The sequence below is a fragment of the Spodoptera frugiperda genome, chromosome 22 (genome assembly GCF_023101765.2).
Source record: "Spodoptera frugiperda isolate SF20-4 chromosome 22, AGI-APGP_CSIRO_Sfru_2.0, whole genome shotgun sequence".
Taxonomy (NCBI): domain Eukaryota; kingdom Metazoa; phylum Arthropoda; class Insecta; order Lepidoptera; family Noctuidae; genus Spodoptera; species Spodoptera frugiperda.
Window position 1 is genome coordinate 5,459,875 of NC_064233.1, and position 19,164 is coordinate 5,479,038.

General features: G+C 35.1%; 1 long non-coding RNA gene across 1 annotated transcript; it reads left to right on the forward strand.

The window, feature by feature from the left end:
- Positions 1–2,137: 2,137 nt before the first annotated feature.
- LOC126912084 (uncharacterized) lies at positions 2,138–18,223 on the forward strand. Its single transcript, XR_007706723.1, has 2 exons — positions 2,138–2,325; positions 17,966–18,223. It is a non-coding gene; the product is annotated as an uncharacterized LOC126912084 (long non-coding RNA).
- Positions 18,224–19,164: the final 941 nt, after the last annotated feature.

The window sequence follows — 19,164 nt, forward strand, 5'->3', positions numbered from 1 at the left end:
CCATCAACATGTTGCCGTATTCACGAGCACTGTACACGTACGGTTGTGGCATTGATAAACAACACGAACACAAACTTAACAATAACTAACAAGAAACTTAACAATTAACTAACAATAACAACAAAACTGTAATTTTAATCTAAAAACGTAACCGGAACAAAATTAGGCGCGTCTACGTAATTCGCAAGGAAATACTGACTTTAAAACTGTTGCACGGTTGCACAAGTACCAACAGTGTTGCCAGTTTATTTTTATGTAAATAATACTTAGACGAAATAAAAAAAACAAAAAATACCTTGTTGCGAGGTCTTGATTTGATTTGACCCCATGACCTACTACTGATGAACTTGAGAAAAACTATCTTAATAGTTACTTGATTCATAATAGTTTTTGCACACTTAAGAAATAAAGAAGAAACAAATGCAAATTTTAATACAAAAATTCAAATAAAAGTGGCAACATTGCTCGAACTTCCCCGAAAAGATCTACCCGGTGGCGGCGCGGTGTCGGCGCCATCTTCTTGTTCAAAGATCAATAAATTGCAGACACTCCTCTTGCTTCCTTTGTCTGCTACTGTTTTATTCGTCTTTAATTACGTTTCTCAGTTATTTTATCTTTAATAAGTTAATTAATAAAGAATCAAACTAAATGCATGAACGTGTGAAGGCTTCTTAGTAGTGAAGCAAAACGGACTAAATTGATACCTACTATCGCTACCTAACGGTACTGGACGTTAGGGATAAAACTATCTCAGTGTCACTTATACGGCATGTTGGTATGTTACTTAAGGTAAGCAAAATGTTTTGATTTGTAGTTCGTTTAGAAAGATGATTTAATGATTACATAATAATTAAATGATTGAATGATGATTAAATAATAAATCAGAATAGTGAAGTTAAAAAAACTTAAAAACAAAAAACGAACTTACGTAAAATAATAAAACAAAATGTTAGCAGTGTAGGCATAATGCATGTTTAATCATTATTGTCACTTCTGTTTTATTTTAGGCGCGTCGGCTTGGCGCTTGACGTTTGCGTATGTAGTAGTGTAGGGCTCGCCCACGCACACATAGTCTGTACCGCTGTGCCTACTACGTGCAACAAAGTATTGCGCGGTCGAGTTAGTTGACCCGTGGCTTCACAGCTGATTGAATTAATTTACATTGCGTTTTGAAAAATAATTACTGAATATGGTTTTTTTTATTGCGATTCTATTTCTTTGTATGTATCAAAGGCTAGTGACCTAAAAAAAACCGAAAAAAAAGTGTAAAAAATTGGTTTTTTTTTCGCGTTTTTTTTGGTGCCTTCGTATCAGTAATCACCAGCACTATCGCCTGTTTTTGTTTTCGGAAGCGTTTCCCTTACACCCGTTATTAGTAAATCAATAAAACCTACGGCCGAAAATTAAACGAAACTTCGGATTCGAGAACCGGAGTAGCCTCCCTGACTCGGACATAACATAATATTTCTGAGTTAAAACCCGTGCTTTTGACGTGGACAATTCAATGTTCCGAGATCTTGTTTTTGTTACTTAATTAACGTGTTTATTTTTATATTTTCCCTGTTTTGTTTTATTTCACTTTTTCTTTCTTTCTTTATTTTATTATTTTGTATACATAATTATATAAGTATTTGTGTGTGCGTTTTTCTTTTTTTATCCTTGTATCTGTGTACATGTCTATTGTTGAATAAAATAATTGTTGAAACATATTTTTTTCTTCTCATTATTACGCATGCCTATTATAATATGCAATTGTACCTACAAAACACGATTGAACCCGGGACTGACCAACTGGACTTGACCAACGAGCCACTTGATAACATTTTAGATATATGTATTACTAGCTTTTGCCCGCGACTTCGTTCGCGTGGAATAGTGACTTCCGGCAAATTTTTGGTTTTAACCACATAGTTCCCGATCTCGCGGAATCTCTTCAAAAATGAGATGTAGAAGATATTCCAGGGAACTCTTCAAAAATCAACATAATGAGCTCTGCGTTTGAATTTAATAGATGTATACTCACTTAGGGCATTGAAAAAATAGTTTAAAAACGGACTTAAACTAAAGAAATATTATAATCTTTCCGAACTTAAGATGAAAACTAACTTAAAACTAAAGAAAGCTACGAATTACGAACAGACAAACAGACAAAAAAAAGTTAATTACATTTTTGGGTTCGACATCGACATAACAATAACCCCTGCTATTTTTTTTATTTTTATTTTCAATGTACAGACAGCACTTTTCTACGATTTTATTATATGTATAGATATAGATTTTATTTTTTGATTTTTGAAATAAAAACTATCCTATGTCCTTTCTAAGGTTCTAAACTATTCTGTACCAAATTTCAACCAAATCCGTCAAATAGTTGCGGAGATTAATGGTATAAGCATAGAATAGTGTTCGACGATTCTTTAATTTGACATAACTTTTTTATTTATGAACCGATTGACATGAAACAAACACTAAATGTTAATTGAAGCATACCACAATATATTCGTGAAAACCGCATCCAACTCGGATCAGCCGTTTCTGAGATTAGCGCGCATAGACGCACAGACAAACAGACAAATAGACAAACAGACAAACAGACAAAAAAAAAGTTAATTATTTTTTTGGGTTCGACATCGACATAACAATAACCCCTGCTATTTTTTTTATTTTTATTTTCAATGTACAGACAGCACTTTTCTACGATTTTATTATATGTATAGATGTTACGTAACACTATCAAGCTGAACAGTCATAAATCATAAACATACGACAATCAATAATGACTAATAAAAAATGTGTCAAACGACACACACACACACACACACATAGTCCACGAGACAAGATAATTATTTAAATCAGTATCTTACATTACTTGTCACAAAAAATATGATAGAACATAATATACCAGATAGCGTTGTGTGAGTGAGGTTACCGGATGCCAAATTCCCCCGTTCCCAATCTTCCTAATCCCCGAATCCCCAACAACCCTTAAATTCCTAACTCCGAAAAAGCTGGCAACGCACTTGTAACGCCTCTGGTGTTTTAAGTGTCCATCGGTGGCGGTATATATTGCTTACCATCAGGTGATATGTCAGCTCGTTTACCATCGTGTTCCATAAAAAAAGATTGGCGATATAATAAAGAAAGGCCAAATGAAAAGTACCCTTAACCGACGAGCATGCATGAAAAGACTGATGACTGTTGATGAAGCGAAAGAGGTGTGTAAGATTCGTAGCAATTGGCGTTTCATAGTTTCTGCCTACCTCCATGGGAGACAGGCGTGAGGTTATGTGTGTATGTATGGAAAAAAATATAATAACACTAGCTACTCCCGTGCGGTTTCACCCGCTGTTCAGCTTTTATTTACTGGCCATAGCGTTGTTTTACCTACAGCCTTCCTCGATAAATGCACTATCCAAAACAAATACAATTACTCAAATCGGACCAGTAGTTCCGGACATTACCGCGATCAAACAAACAAACTCTAAAAAAAGTAATATATTCCATAGATTAAGTAGACATCAAATAAAAACTTTTTCGCGCATACCATCTAAAAGAGATTTTTTGTGACCAGAGACAAAGTTACAGATGACATGTATATTTTTTTTAAAAAGGTAAGTGGATAAAGTCGTCAAGTGGATAGGCAGAGGTGTATAACTTATGCTAATGTTGTGTATATTTCAAGCTAATAGTTCGTTATACGATTAACGTTGGGACGACTGGTTGGTGCGTGTGTCCATTGACAGACGTGACGGTACGTCATTTTCCATTATAAAATACTTTTGGTCTTTAATTCAAGATATTCGACATGAAAGTCAATTTAATTCCTGGTTTACATAAAATATTAGATATATATAATAGTTTCTCCAGTTGGTCTCGGTTGCCCAGCTGACGTGCCAACCTTGCAAGTTGAGTTTCTCATCAAATAATTATACAAGTAAGCCGAAAAACATAATAATGAACTTGCAGTCAATATTAGACACGGACATATGTTTAGACGGACAAATATGGCCCAGATTGGCGATATATTAAACAAGGGCCAAATTAAAAGTATCAATAACAGTCGAGCAAGCATGAAAAGACTGATGACTGTTGATGAAGCGAAGAAGTATGTTAGATTCATAGCAATTGGCGTTCTGTAATTAATTTGTTATTATATATTAATGTAAATTTCTGGCGTGAGATAATATTATGTTTATTCAAGTACTAACGATTTTATGTTAAGAGTTTTTTCCGTCAAAATGTCGTGACACAATGTAACCACACCCTCCCGTATCACCGGCCCGGCTAATATGTCTATATGTCACCACTCACTTGTATATTCAAGCACATACCTTACACACACCGCGTCGCTTTGTCTGTCTGTCTGTCTGTCTGTCTGTATAGGAGATCGATAATTATCTTAAACTTAGTACATTCTGGTTTTAGAAAACGGTATTTGTAGATTATTGTCGGTTAAGTTGTATTTTTTTTATTTGTTTGTAAGTAGCATTTCAAATTGTGTGTCACTATAGAGTAGATACATGTATTGTTATCAACCGTGCTTTTCTTATGGGTATTGTACGAGCCGATTAAACTTATACATCAAAATCAATAGCATTTATTTCAATTAAACCATAAATGGTAGGTACTTTTGAAACGTCAGTAACTAAAGAAATAAATAATAGTCTATCAGTCTGTTTGTCAGTGGAGCTAGGTGCTCGTTCCAAAATATAATTGACATCGGGCATTGAGTTTAAATGATACGGTTTCTTTGATAACCTGAATCATTTAAACTGTGATCTCAAATCTGTCTGCTAAGCGTAGAGATTGTGGCAAAACCTCTTATACGCATAGAGTGAGGCCCTAGTTTAAAGTTCAGTAAACTGTTTGTAACGGGCCATTGAAGACGACGATGTTAATTTTAAGTGTAGGAGAGCCATGCTTCAGTACGAATGGGTCAGCTCGACCGCAGTGATACCACGGCCTCACAGAAAACCGACGTGAAACAACGCTTGCGTTGTGTTTCGTTGTGTAAGTGAGGTTACAGGAGGCCCAATTATACCCCTTCCCCAATCTTCCCAACCCCCGATAACCCTTAAATTCCTAACCCCCAAAAGGCGACGCACTTGTAACGCCTCTAGTGTTTCGTGTTTCAGTCAATTGCTTTACCGGCTTATACCATAAAAAAGTGCCTCATGCACTCATTGTGGTCATAGCAGAACTAACGAAGACAATGAACTTGTAACTCCTTTAGTGTTGCGGGTATATCTACGGCCGACGCTGATCACTTAAAAAATGTTTACATTATAATCTCCACACATTCGTTCATTGCATAACAATCAAAATATTACAAAAATGACGTTAATCAATACCCACTATAAAGTTTTACATAAAATAACATAACATAACACGTTACTAAGTATATAACATTAAATAAAGTCACCAGCTGTCATAATAACATTTATTAATGACATTTAATTTATTAGAGGAATTAATCTTTTGGATAGAATGTGACACTATTAATGAAAATGTCAACATACCTTTAATAGGAGTTAGGGTTCCGTAAGCAAGAGTTATCATTGGACAAGATCTTAAAACAGTTATTTAGATTTTTTTATTAAAAACTTTCATTGATTTTGTATTCCAAAAAATTTTTTTTTTTATCAAACAGCACGGATGGGCTGGCTCGACCGGAGTGATACCACGGCCTCACAGAAAACCGACGTGATACAACACTTGCGTTGTGTTTCGTTGTGTAAGTGAGGTTACCGGAGGCCCAATTCCCCCCTTCCCAATCCCCGATTCCCGAACAACCCTTAAATTCCTTACCCCCAAAAATCCGACAACGCACTTGTAACGATTTTGGTGTTACAAGTGCCCATGGGCGGTGGCGATTGCTTACCATCAGGTGATACGTCTGCTCGTTTAAAAAATCACGACTGCAATGACAGGTCGTAAGGATGTGTCGTTGCGACAAGAAGCGACAACACAACACGTCGTCCGCTTCTGCGTCATGTCGCTCGCTTCGAATTTATACCTTAACCGGAGTAACGTGGGTCTTACATTAGTTTAATTCTTTTCTGAGAATCAATGTGTACCTCTATTCTACCTAGGTTTTCCAGGAAAAGAGAAAACCCAAAACTGTCTAAGATTAATTTATTTATACGACTGGATGTGGATAGCTTTCAAGTAGCCATTTTGAAAGTCATTGAGTGACGTCTTATGTCTGATAATACTGATCAGGATGATGATGATGACAATAGACATCATCTAGTTATTTAAGAGATTGACGTGTAAAAGTGTTACTTTATAACCTATTTGCAAAATAAATATCATTTATCATTTAATATTACAGAGATCTTTTTTATGGAACACGCCGGCAAACGAGCAGACGTATCACCTGATGGTAAGCAATCGCCGCTGCCCGTGGACACTTGACACACCAAAGGCGTTACAAGTGCGTTGCCGGCCTTTTGGGGGTTAGGAATTTAAGGGCTGTTGGGGAATCGGGGATTGGGAAGATTGGGAAGGGAAGAATTGGGCCTCCGGTAACATCACTCACACAACGAAACACAACGCAAGCGTTGTTTCACGTCGGTTTTCGGTGAGGCCGTGGTATCACTCCGGTCGAGCCGGCCCATTCGTGCCGAAGCATGGCTCTCTCACACTTATCCCATAAGATCACACACGCATTATCAACCATTTTAAAATCTTTTTAATAGGTCCTATTTTTAAGAGAAAATGTTGTACGGAACCACTAACACAATTCAAGCTCGCTTTCAACAATTTTTGTACACCAAAACATAGGTAATGCTTAACAAATTATCTCTAAAGTGACAAATTTATTGTAAATACATATATTTGAGTTATTTAGAAAGATAATTCGATAGAAATGTGAGCTTCGTATAATATCGCTATCAATATACAATGTGTTTGAAATAAGCGACAAGAGATATGCATAAGTAAATAGGCTTGTATTTACGTTGAATACTTAAACGGCACATTACTCTTTTTTGAGGGGGAAAATCATCCAGTGATTTCTCCCGCCTTGGGCGAGGTGAGAGGGAGTGACTCTTATTGACTAAAAACCACCCCGTTCCTACTCCTGCGTTTCTAGCTGGAGCCCCGGTAAACCCGCTAGGTAGTCCGTAGCTTCGGAAACGTCACGTTACTGGAGGTATAATCTTCTCCCCACCACTAATCCCAAATCCTCGATCTCCAAATGCCGGCAGCGTACTGGTAACTTCTCTGGTTATAAGTATGATCATGGGATCACGATGTTTTCCTTCACCGTTATTCAGTGGTGTCTAAATGATTTTAGAAAGTACACATGGCTACTTTGCCATTTCAGAACAGATTCCAAATCTACTGAAGGGAATTGACATTGGTAACAGCTTTTTTTTTGAGGGGGTAAAATCATCCAATCGAGGTGAGAGAGTGTCAGACTCTTACTGACTAAAAACCACCCCGTTCCTACTCCTTGCTTTTCGAACCGGAGCCCCGGTAAACCCGCTAGGTAGTCCGCAGCTCCGGGTCGCTAATAGCTTACCATCAGATGATCCGTCTGTTACTATTGCCTTCTTTCATAATGTAGCTCACTCTTAAAATAAATATATTGTAATCGATCAACTGTGTACCTAATATACGTGACATTCCTAAGGCAATGTCGGACTAGGTATCAAGAATATACCTAGATACTAGGAAATGCCAATGTACAAAACATTAGCATAACCGATTGTTGCTTTACAATACCTAATGTAGCGTTCAAAATACTTACTCATTGATTACGTTGGGGTATTAATGTGCCAATGGTTTTAGTTTTGGTGTTAAATTCGAATAATAATATAGTGTTTATAGTACGGTTTTTTTGAGGCGTGTACTTATGTCATCCAATTACTTCACCTGTCGAGGCAAGAGGAAGTGACAGACTCTTACTGACTAAAAAAATATACCGTTTGTACTCCTGCTCATCGAGCCGGAGGGTTGGTCCGAGGGCTCTTTAAGGCACATGCAGAACGCTATGAGCTACCCTTCAAAGACCTATTAGACCACCACAGCTGGGGTTCAGTAGAGCTGATACCTGATCCAGAGCTGCGGACTACCTATCGGATTTACCGGGGCTCCGACTTGAAAAGCAGGAGTAGGAACGGGATGATTTTTAGTCAGTAAGAATCTGACACTCCCTCTCGTCTCGCCTACGGAATGAGAAGTCATTGGCCGCCTTCTCTAAGCCACAATTGTACATCGTCTGATTAATACTCTAATGTAATATAGATCAATAGCAATGTATCCGAGAAGTATGACTCAAATGAATCATTAGATCAGTGCGCAAAAACACGGATATAGGGTATGAGCTGCTGTAGTTGGCCATCTATATTTTTTGTTATTAGTTTTGGTTTTTTTTTTATTTAATTTAATGTTGTAATAAATCCTTTAATTTAGTAAGTTTTTTGTTTTTTAGCGATACCTAATTTTTGTTGTAGGTTTGAGTGTGATGTGTATTTGAAATCTTTAAACGTCAAGGTTTTAAACGCTCGCGCTCCATGGAAAAAAACCCCAGTGTATTGTAAGGTTTGTAACTAATGCAAACAAGACAGTTTTTTTATAGTATAAGCCGGTAAACGAGCAAACGGATCACCTGATGGTAAGCAATCGCCGCCGCTCATGGACACCCGACACACCAGAGGCGTTACAAGTGCGTTGCCGGCCTTTTGGGAGTTAATAATGAAAGGGATGTAAGGGAATCGGAGATTAGAAAGATTGGGAAGGGTGGTAATTAATTGGTGCCTTTTTACACAGAACAACTATCAAATTTGGACTTTCTGATTAATTTCAACCCAATAATTCACGTACAGCGGTCACACTTACAATCACTGAACCTCCGACTGATTTGACATATTATTTACAATAACATCATACAAACCGGAACCTAAGTCCTACTCGGAACTGAACCCAATACAAGTTAAAATTAAACATTTCATAGTTAAATCTAGAGTTTAATAAAAGAGACAGCATATCAAGCTAACCTACACCATTCAATCGAAATTGAACTTTAAATCTACATGAAATAAGATTGAAAATCGTTTAATCGTTGTGTTTAGTTTTGTATACGTTAATTAGCGGTTGTCGACATTGATTTAGGCCTATGTTTGGTAAGCCGCGGTCGGGAATCAAACGCGTGCCATGTTAATTCACTGCCTAAGCTAACAGACACTAGTTTATTTTGTATATTAAACAGTTTGTCCGATGTTTCGCTTTTAATCCGAATTAGTTTGGATTTTGGAGGTTTTCTGTCTTGGTTTAGTTGTTGCATAGCGGATTATGAGGTTTTGGGTTCAATTCCTGTGTCGGAAGACAACTTTGGCACATTATGTTAAATGTTAAGTAAGATATGACAGAAAGTAAATTGAGGATATCAATTTTCGAAAACTCTTACCGCCGTAGTCAGAGTCATTTAATGGTTACTTCATCCAGTCATTAGCAATTGTTTTCAATACAAAATCGTTGCTAAGGAATAGTTTAAGTTAGCATTAAATGTCTTTGAGTGCGGCAGTTAGTGACAGTAATAATAAATAAGTTTTTTAAACATAATTTTTTTGACTGCATTTGCCTGCACGGTTGGCGCGGTGGCTTGGCAAATGGCTGCCGTGCAATGTGTAGCGGGTTCTATTCCCGTACGGAGCAACTCTTTGTGTGATCCACAAATCGTTGTTTCGGGTCATGTGCATGTGAAACTGTATGTTTGTTAACGCACCTACAATACAGGCGAAAAATAATATTGTGGGGCAACGTTTAAAAAAAAATCACACTGACTATTCCCTTAAATTATTAATAGTTTTAAACCGATGAAAATAATCCATCAATATTTTTTGATGGCCGCCAACAGTAGCGTTTACCTTACGACGCCCACAAGTATTTGCACAGCAGGACTGCTAGCCACATTCATTATAATCATCAAAAAACTATTATTTACTATAATCACTGTTTGATTGAAACAAAAAATCATCGATTTTTAAGAGTATATAATATGTATAGTTCTGAGAAATCTCTTGTCGGAATTGTGACCGCATTTTTGTAGCAATGCCAAATTATTCGTTTTCATTTATTTATTTATGTTACTTGTTTGTACATTTTTAAATATTTCATTAGAAAAAAAAAAACATTTAAAAATATAAAAACTAAAGAAAGAGAGAGGAATTTTCGGGCAATATGCGCCGTGGCCAGAAGTATCGCTTTCTGCAGCAGGCTCTAAGCTTACTCAAGTGTTGGTCGAGGCTTTTGGTTATGAGACCATTGGTAGCTACGACTATTGCTGAATCCAATGACAAACTATTAGTTTTATCCTTTCCTTGCACGGGACCACAGAGTCCCGGACCTTTGGAGGGCGTACGAGGAGCCGAAGCCAATTCGCAGAGGCCCGTTGAACAATTTTAGTCTATGTGAAATGGGATATCAGCCGGCGATTATCCCTGTATGCATTATGGAAGTGCACCCATGGACAAACCCCGGTTGTTGCAGGACTATTGTGAGATAATATTATGGTAAAAAGAAATGATATAATGGTTATGGGTGTGGGTGCTATGGAATAGTTAACCGGTTATTAGTTAAATTATTATTAATTGTAGAAGCACTCTCAAGAGCATGCATGAAGAGATTGCTTACCATCAGGTGATCCGTCTGCTAGTTTACCTGATTATACCATAAAAAATAACATATTATAACACCTTGTCTAACTCATTTTAAAAGCCGATAGTCGCGTTTTCAACTGCCAGACCAAACAGCATGTCTCATTGGTCGACTCAAGACAATAACACAATTTAAAGAAACTCCCAACTAATAATAGTACTTAGAAATAAAAGATTAACTAATAGTTAATACTTGCAACGGAACAAAAGCGAGATTCCTGTCATCGATTCTCTAATCGATACTCGATACTTCTCGATATAATATCGATACTATCGGAGAGTCGAATCGGGTATAATAATTGCTATTGTTAGGTCAACTGACCCGAGGTTTTTAGAATGTAGTGCTAGGAATGGGTAGAGAAGTCAGTAGTCAAAATTAAATATTTATGTTTTTCCATTTTGTCTGTTTTGTTTTGTTGCGACTGTCGGGGCAAGATGTCTCTGGTTAGATTGCCGAGAACAACAAATATTATTGAGTCTGAGTAAGTTAGAGAGTTATCAGTAGTTGCGTGAAGAAAGAAATTTGGTCCAGATCATAGCAATAGGCTCGTCTACGTGTTTCTTTTTTTCTTAAAGAAAAAAACGTTGCCCCACATTCGGATTTTCTCCTGTGTCATGGGTGCCTTGACAAACATACAACTTCACATACACATGACACCCACACAATAACAAATTATGAATCACACAAAGAATTGCTCCTGTTGGAATCGAACCGGCTACACGTTGCACGGCAGCCGGGGGCTCAGCCACCGCACCAACCGTGTAGTCAATTGTTTTTTAGGAGCCCCTTGCAATTCGTTACTCGCTGCTCGCCATGAATTAAGACAGCAAAACACACAATAGCACCTTACCCAACTCACCAACTCAATAACAAAACTTAACTCCCATACACCCTCAAAAATAAAAAGGCCATCTCTATAACATTCATAGCACATAGCATACCGAAGTAAAATGACTCAGCATTGATGATAAACGTGTTCGCGATCTATCCAACACAGATTTGTGAACACTGGATAAGAATCTACTAAATAACTATAATAGTTAGTGTACAAGAGGTAAAAACCGTGAAATCGAGTGTGTATAGGTATTAAATTAGTTTTTAGAAAATGACAATGTAAAAATGCGATATTATTGTTAAGCTAGTGTGGGAGAGACATGCTTCGGCACGAATGGGTCGGCTCGACTGGAGTCGTACGACGGCCTCACAGAAAACCGACGTGAAACAACGCTTGCGTTGTGTGAATGAGGTTACCGGACGCCCAAATACTCTCCTTTCCAATCCCCGATTCTCCAACAACCCTTAAATTCCTAACCCCCAAAAGGTCGGCAACGCACTTGTAACGCCTCTGGTGTTTTCTTACCCTCAGCTAATACGTCTGCTCGTTTACCGACTTATTCCATAAAAAAACTGTCTTGCTATTACATCTTCGTAGCATAGCTACATAGCACATCTCTGGCAGAAAAGCAACTTTAATTTTTCCGATTATAATAAAATATTAAGACGATTTTATTCCGCAATAAAATCGTCTTAATATTTTATTATAATCTAATTAAAGAATCTTTCGGACAACGTCAAAGGTAAAAAGCTTAGATATATTTTGTTTGTCATTGTTTAAATTGTATTTTGCGGTTTTGTGGTTCCGACTATTGATGGAAAAGGACTAATTTGAACTAGCTTTGCACCCGTGACTTCACTTGCTGATAGTTCAAAATTCTCTAGATTAGAGCTTAGTCTAAATTGGGATAAAAATATATTTTCCAATGGTGAAATAATTAATATGAAATAATAGTTTCGAAGCCAATAGGAATAATGACGGGGTATGAAAATTAAAAATCTATTTAGTCGGTCAATTGGTAATGAAAAAATAATCTACAAGGACATTAAAATAAAAATTTGTCATCTACAAATGACTTTCTTAGCATTGCATACATACATACTCAATGCGAACAAACAAACAAATAATAAATGTTTTCTGTGAACAGATGAGTTATTATAAGTCGGATATTAATTATTGTGCGGTTAAGAACTTTATAATGCGGTTTCTAACATGTATTAAGAAGTTTTATGTAAAATGTTTTATTTATTTTTTTGATTTTATGGTGGTTTGATATTATTGTTGTATTCAAGATTTCATTTATATCATCCAATGACTTCTCTCGCCTTGGATGAGGTGAGAGGAGTCTTATAATACTAACAAGATATTTTCTAACTAATATCAATAAAATTACTTTAATAATAAAATATATTCGAATTTTTTACATATCATGCTAAAATGACATCACTTATAAACCTTAAACTCAACAACAAAAAACTAGCAACATCACTTTAACACATTGAACGCCGTGGTGGTCACCGGTGACCGACGTTTGCGGAGGATTTTTTTTTATGATACGAGCATATATATTGTATCACCTGATGGTAAGTAATCGCTGCCGCCCATGGACACTAGAAACACCAGAGGCGTTACAAGTGCGTTGCCGGCTTTTTAGGGGTTAGGAATTTAAGGGTTGTTGTTCGGGAATCGGGGATTGGGAAGATTGGGAAGGGGGAAATTGGATCTCCGGTAACCTCACTCACACAACGCAAGCGTTGTTTCACGTCGGTTGTCTATGAGGCCGTGGTATCACTCCGGTCGAGCCGGCCCATTCGTACCGAATCATGGCTCTCCCAGACAAGGATTTGCCTTCAACAGTTTTCTATTAGCAGTCAAAGACGCAAGGCACATCCAGTGTTATCGGATCCACGATGTGAATCGCCACGGCTGACATCGACTAACAGAGAATTAAAAAGTAATGGCCGCGCTGTTACAATCGGTGCTATACATGTTGACAGACAGCTGGAGAATCGATTCATTATCTGGTCTCTGACCGGGATGATCTGGACATTGGTTTATGAAAATATGGTGGGTACTAATGATGTCAATTCGATTTATTCGGGTTAAAACCAGGAAATGAAATTTTCTGAAAATTCTCACATAATAATTATGTATTATGTACAATTATTGATTCGAAAAATGTATCAGAGAAATTGTAAACAATAATTATATTAAAATGATTACTCACTTTCTCGTTCTTCTCCATTCGAAACTACAATTTGAGACATACTATTATTTCTTTGCCTGTTCACGTTTCAAAAGTACCTATTTGCGGTTTAATAGTAATAACTGATTTGATTAAAAAAAAACTATGATACACTCATTTACTTTAAAAAGTAAAATATATGTTTTAATTGATTTAATGAGTATCAGCGTTGTTCTTCATATTTATTATGACATTGCCTTATTTAGTTACACATACATAGGTTAATGGGCTTGAAATAAGTTAGACTTAATTTATAGCGAAATTTATTTTATGTCCTCTCAACTAAGATGAAGATATATTTATTTATTTTCAGTTATATTTTATGTCGTACACACGTACTTATAAAGGGTGTCAACAAAATGCTCCCAAACGCTCCAAACAGGTGATAGTAAAACATATTTTTATTTAAAAAGGATAAGGAATTCAATGTTTATTTAATTTTTATGTAATAATAGTAGTAATCAACTGCTTAAGGCTGATGTAGCAAGAATAACACGAAAACAAAAACGATTAAAATTATATTAAAACAAAAGAAATGTATCGTCTTTCGGGAGCGTTCCGTTTGCACCTTGTAGACTATACAGGGTGTCCCTGAAATCGACGTCCAACGGGCACTAGATGATCAGCAAGGTTCCAACTGTTATCAGAAAAATATAAAAAAAATTCTAAGACCTACAGTTTTTAAATTACAGTGACTTATGTGTTATCCACGAAAAAGTACACCCTGTGCCAGTCTTTTGACTCTTGTTGCTACAAATCTTTATTTTTTCGTCTGCAGTCTACCTTACATTATCCTGAATAGTGCTCCAGTAATATGGAATCATAAATTCTTAGCCAACTGCTTTAGATTGAAAAACATTGTTAGTTTTAGAGGAACCAAATACTCTGAATAAATTTTTCACCTTACTTTAAGTGACTGTACTGAATAAATTATGTATTGCGCTAGTAGTGGCAAATTTCACCAAAGTTGGCGCATTTAATAAGGATTCTAAAATGGTATAGCACTTTGCACATTATATCTTAAATTCGACACAAAAAAAGATTTTTCAACGAAACTCGGTTTCGATTAATTTATTTGAACTTACTAATATTTCTTCTAGTGTACTCAAATCATACGTTATAACCTCGTATGCACTAGACAACACTTTGCATGCGATTTGTTATCATCATGTGCAATCAGCGAGGATCTCTTGTCAAACAACATTGTCTGTCTACTCATGATTTCGCTTGCAGCTTTCGTTGGCAATATTAATAGACTTACTAGAAGAACTGATGTTGTGTATCATGTTTCACTAAATAATATTGAATGATTGCAATATGATGTTCATAGTGCATCAAACACATTATCAAATGTGTAGTAAAATCAAAAGGAACGGACGCGGCAGATTCATGTACACAGCATATCGACGCGGTAGTGGTATGGTGTACATGAGGCCTTACGCACAATTACTCGACATATCCCCATCAAAAAAAAAAGGAAATGGGTGAATCCTTCGATTAAGTTACGTGTTCATGCCTTGTGATCAAATGCGGGATGAAGCATCAAATATTCTTTAGTTTGTCGAGAAAGAGTTATTTGCACTGTTGCAAGGAATTGCAGGTAAAGCAAAAAATAATTTTAAAAAGAAATAATCTACACGGCGCCAAAAAGCCAGTGCTCAGCTAAAATGCCGAAGCCCGGGTACGATGGCTCGAGATGCACAACACCAGTTCGTCTAGCGATAATATTGCCGACGAATGCTGCAAGCGAAATCATGAGTAGACAGACAATGTTGTTTGACAAGAGATCCTCGCTGATTGCACATGATGATAACAAATCGCATGTAAAGTGTTGTCTAGTGCATACGAGGTTATAACGTATGATTTGAGTACACTAGAAGAAATATTAGTAAGTTCAAATAAATTAATCGAAACCGAGTTTCGTTGAAAAATCTTTTTTTGTGTCGAATTTAAGATATAATGTGCAAAGTGCTATACCATTTTAGAATCCTTATTAAATGCGCCAACTTTGGTGAAATTTGCCACTACTAGCGCAATACATAATTTATTCAGTACAGTCACTTAAAGTAAGGTGAAAATTTTATTCAGAGTACTTGGTTCCTCTAAAACTAATAATGTTTTCCAATCTAAAGCTGTTGGCTAAGAATTTATGATTCCATATTACTGGAGCACTATTCAGGATAATGTAAGGAAGACTGCAGACGAAAAAATAAAGATTTGTAGCAACAAGAGTTAAAAGACTGGCACAGGGTGTACTTTTTCGTGGATAACACATAACTCACTGTAATTTAAAAACTGTAGGACTTAGAATTTTTTTTATATTTTTCTGATAACATTTGGAACCTTGCCGATCATTTGGTGCCTGTTGGACGTCGACTTCAGGGACACCCTGTAGGTATCATCGTGGAGATTCGTATACTGTAGAGATTCGCATGTAAACACCACTTTAAAATATAGTGTAGAGATTATCCAGTCAACAAGATGTTCCATTCAAGTTACACAGCAGACTATCTTATACTATTCAGTCAATATTTTTATTGTATTTTCAACTCTATTTTAATAGTGACTAGCTTTTGCCCGCGACTTCGTTCGCGTGGAATAGTGACTTCCGGCAAATTTTTGGTTTTAACCACATAGTTCCCATAGCTATAGGCTGATGATGATGATGATGATGATGAGTTCCCGATCTCGCGGGATCTTTTCAAAAATGAGATGTGGAAGATATTCCAGGGAACTCTTCAAAAATCAACATAATGAGCTCTGCGTTTGATTTTAATAGATGTATACTCACTTAGGGCATTGAAAAAATAGTTTAAAAACGGACTTTAATTAAAGAAATATTATAATCTTTCCGAACTTAAGATGAAAACTAACTTAAAACTAAAGAAAGCTACGAATTACGAATTTATAACAATTAAAAAAGAAATTATATTAGAACCTTTCCTTTATGCTATAATAACCAAGCTTAAACTAAATAATTTAAAAGAAACGACTTAAATCTAATCTAATTAATTTATAAATTAGACTTACAATTTTATTAAAAAAAACTAACTACAGTAACTACTAATAATCGATATCAAACTAAACCTACGTTAAAAAGTTTAACCAGAAAACCAGGAAAACCCATCAAATAAACTTATTAATTGACAAATACAACGAAATCAATTTAGAATATACGAAACAGCAGGACCACTACAGACAAATAATCATACGACTGATAATACACATTTTCTACAATAGTACCGAATCGCTCGGCCGATACCCAACCAAATAATTGTAACAAAACCATAGCGCAATCTATTTCGATCCCAACGCCATCTATCGAGGATAAAGACAACTTGGATTATTTATTTATACTCCGTTCGGGCATTTTCTTTGTACTAAAAGTTTAATTATATTGATATAATTTTTTTCATACCTTTTTACTATTTGTTAACTTTTTTCGATGAATTAAAACAATAACATGAACCGAAGTCGTGTAACGATCGACATAGAATTATCTATACTCCGTTAGAGCGTTTTCTTTGTATAAAAGTTGTATTATGTTATATTTTTCATTGCTTTTTACTATTTTGTAAAAACAAATTTCCAATGAATTAAAACAATAACATGAACTGAACAATTGTAATTACACCATTGCGCGATCAACGCCATCTATCTACGGAGTATAGGAACAGCCCGACATTGTTCAATTCCGTACTATAAGTACGAAATTGAACAATAGATGGCGCTGTATGTCCGGAATAAATTTATTTTTTATTTTATTTTCTTTTATTTTTATTTTATTTTTATTTTATTTTTATTTTATTTTTATTTTATTTTTATTTTATTTTTATTTTATTTTTATTTTATTTTTATTTTATTTTTATTTTATTTTTATTTTATTTTTATTTTATTTTTATTTTATTTTTATTTTATTTTTATTTTATTTTTATTTTATTTTTATTTTATTTTTATTTTATTTTTATTTTATTTTTATTTTATTTTTATTTTATTTTTATTTTATTTTTATTTTATTTTTATTTTATTTTTATTTTATTTTTATTTTATTTTTATTTTATTTTTATTTTATTTTTATTTTATTTTTATTTTATTTTATTTTTATTTTATTTTTATTTTTATTTTTATTTTATTTTTATTTTTATTTTATTTTATTTTATTTTTATTTTTATTTTATTTTTTGATTTTTGAAATAAAAATATATCTATGTCCTTTCTAAGGTTCTAAACTATATCTGTACCAAATTTCAACCAAATCCGTCAAATAGTTGCGGAGATTAATGGTATAAGCATAGAATGTTCGACGTGATTCTTTAATTTGACATAACTTTTTTATTTATGAACCGATTGACATGAAACAAACACTAAATGTAAATTTAAGCATCCCACAATATATTCGTGAAAACCGCATCCAACTCGGATCAGCCGTTTCTGAGATTAGCGCGCACAGACGAACAGACAAACAGACAAACAGACAAACAGACAAACAGACAAAAAAAAAGTTAATTACATTTTTGGGTTCGACATCGACATAACAATAACCCCTGCTATTTTTTTTATTTTTATTTTCAATGTACAGACAGCACTTTTCTACGATTTTATTATATGTATAGATATAGATATAGATATAGATAAGTATAGATGAATGAATGAATGAATGAAGGAGAGTGTTATAAACGTAAGAGTAGACAAATATAATCAGAAAGCTCCGAACTGCTAAGCTATCGGGAGTTATACGTGTTATTGTGAGTTAACCATAAGAGATAGACATTTGCTGTCGTGGAATATTTTTTAAACAATTTTAAGGAGAACATTTTCGTCATACATTATTTCTGTGTAGCTTTAACCATTAAGGCTGCACACGTGACGGAAGCTTAAAAAATGGAGTAAGTTCTCCTGTTTTCCTAACATTTCACTTCACTGCTCTGCTCCTATTGATTGTAGCGTGATAAAAAGTATACTATAACCTGCCCAGGAGTATGAAGAACATTTGTACCAAGTTTCATTGAAATCTGTCGAATGGTTTTTATTTCTATAAAGAACATACAGACAGACAGACAGACAGACAGACAGACAGACAGACAGACAGACAGACAAAAATTTTTCTGATTGCATTTTTGGCGTCAGTATCGATCACTAATCACCCGCTGATAGTTATTTTGGAAATATATTTCATGTACAGAATTGACCTCTCTACAGATTTATTATAAGTATAGATAAAGTTGTATTTCCGTTGATGAAGATTCACAATATGGTATAGTTTGACGTGCTGGTGTGTATAAATGCTGTGGTCAGTTGAAACCCAATTAGTTAGAGATCTAAGTGTAGCTAAAATAACGCTGGTTCAAACTCAAATTAAACTGATTAAATATACGATGATGTTTGAAGGTAAATTGATGTGGTATTTTGTTTGCAGATCT